A 2,500-nucleotide genomic window follows, 5' to 3' on the forward strand; every position below is an offset into this window, starting at 1 on the left:
CGGTTGGGCTCGGATAGCCGGCCGCCCGGCCGGCGAGGAGCGCCGTTCGCGACGGGGCTGGGGTGCGGACAGACGAGCAGCCGCCCCTCTCCCATCGCCGCATCGCACGTTCGTGGGGAACTCGGTGCTAAATCATTCGCAGACGACCTAATTCTGGGTCAGGGTGTCGTACGTAGCAGAGCAGCCACCTCGCTGCGATCTATTGAAAGTCAGCCCTCGATCCAAGCTTTTGTTGCGCTTGCCGAACGAGCGGAGTCCGGCGGTGGCCCGGACGCCCCGCTCGCTCCCGGTGACCCGCGGGAGTGGGGGACGCCCCACCCTACCCGCGGCGAGGGAGCCAGGCCCCGGCGGGGGACCAGGAGGCCCGGGCCGAAAAACCGCAGAGTCCCCCCGGTTGACCAGGCCTCCGAAAAGCCGGTCGTAAAAAAAGACTAAGTCCCCCGGTTGACCAGGCCTCCGAAAAGCCGATCGTAAAAAAGCCTAAGTCCCCCGGTTGACCAGGCCTCCGAAAAGCCGGTCGTAAAAAAGACTAAGTCCCCCGGTTGACCAGGCCTCCGAAAAGCCGGTCGTAAAAAAGACTAAGTCCCCCGGTTGACCAGGCCTCCGAAAAGCCGATCGTAAAAAAGCCTAAGTCCCCCGGTTGACCAGGCCTCCGAAAAGCCGGTCGTAAAAAAGACTAAGTCCCACGGGTGACCAGGCCCCTTAAAAGCCGATCGTAAAAAAGACTAAGTCCCCCGGGTGACCAGGCCACCTTAAAAGCCGATCGTAAAAAAGACTAAGTCCCCCGGGTGACCAGGCCCCTTAAAAGCCGATCGTAAAAAAAGACTAAGTCCCACGGGTGACCAGGCCCCTATAAAGCCGGTCGTAAAAAAGACTAAGTCCCACGGGTGACCAGGCCCCTTAAAAGCCGATCGTAAAAAAGACTAAGTCCCACGGGTGACCAGGCCACCTTAAAAGCCGATCGTAAAAAAGACTAAGTCCCACGGGTGACCAGGCCACCTTAAAAGCCGATCGTAAAAAAGACTAAGTCCCCCGGGTGACCAGGCCCCTTAAAAGCCGATCGTAAAAAAGACTAAGTCCCCCGGTTGACCAGGCCTCCGAAAAGCCGGTCGTAAAAAAGCCTAAGTCCCCCGGTTGACCAGGCCTCCGAAAAGCCGGTCGTAAAAAAGACTAAGTCCCCCGGTTGACCAGGCCTCCGAAAAGCCGGTCGTAAAAAAGACTAAGTCCCACGGGTGACCAGGCCACCTTAAAAGCCGATCGTAAAAAAGACTAAGTCCCCCGGGTGACCAGGCCCCTATAAAGCCGGTCGTAAAAAAGACTAAGTCCCACGGGTGACCAGGCCACCTTAAAAGCCGATCGTAAAAAAGACTAAGTCCCACGGGTGACCAGGCCCCTATAAAGCCGATCGTAAAAAAGACTAAGTCCCACGGGTGACCAGGCCCCTTAAAAGCCGATCGTAAAAAAGACTAAGTCCCACGGGTGACCAGGCCACCTTAAAAGCCGATCGTAAAAAAGACTAAGTCCCCCGGGTGACCAGGCCCCTATAAAGCCGGTCGTAAAAAAGACTAAGTCCCACGGGTGACCAGGCCCCTTAAAAGCCGATCGTAAAAAAGACTAAGTCCCACGGGTGACCAGGCCACCTTAAAAGCCGATCGTAAAAAAGACTAAGTCCCCCGGTTGACCAGGCCTCCGAAAAGCCGATCGTAAAAAAGACTAAGTCCCACGGGTGACCAGGCCCCTATAAAGCCGATCGTAAAAAAGACTAAGTCCCCCGGGTGACCAGGCCCCTATAAAGCCGGTCGTAAAAAAGACTAAGTCCCACGGGTGACCAGGCCACCTTAAAAGCCGATCGTAAAAAAGACTAAGTCCCACGGGTGACCAGGCCCCTATAAAGCCGATCGTAAAAAAGACTAAGTCCCACGGGTGACCAGGCCCCTTAAAAGCCGATCGTAAAAAAGACTAAGTCCCACGGGTGACCAGGCCACCTTAAAAGCCGATCGTAAAAAAGACTAAGTCCCCCGGGTGACCAGGCCCCTATAAAGCCGGTCGTAAAAAAGACTAAGTCCCACGGGTGACCAGGCCCCTTAAAAGCCGATCGTAAAAAAGACTAAGTCCCACGGGTGACCAGGCCACCTTAAAAGCCGATCGTAAAAAAGACTAAGTCCCCCGGTTGACCAGGCCTCCGAAAAGCCGATCGTAAAAAAGACTAAGTCCCACGGGTGACCAGGCCCCTATAAAGCCGATCGTAAAAAAGACTAAGTCCCACGGGTGACCAGGCCCCTATAAAGTGTCACGGGTGACCGGGTGGCCGGCCCGCTGGACGGCGCTGAATGGGTCTGAATAATCGGAAGGGGGCTTAAGTCTGCAGCAGGGGGCATGTCCGGAGTCCATCCCCAGGCAGGGGGCATATTTCCCGGGCAGGGAGGCCCGGATCCCCCTGTCTGAACCGAAAGCACTGCTTGCGGCCGAACCCGGAGCCGGAGGCCCTAGACGCCGCTGC

Source organism: Lepisosteus platostomus, unplaced genomic scaffold, assembly GCF_059453375.1.
Source record: "Lepisosteus platostomus isolate fLepPlt1 unplaced genomic scaffold, fLepPlt1.hap1 Scaffold_161_H1, whole genome shotgun sequence".
Taxonomy (NCBI): Eukaryota; Metazoa; Chordata; class Actinopteri; order Semionotiformes; family Lepisosteidae; genus Lepisosteus; species Lepisosteus platostomus.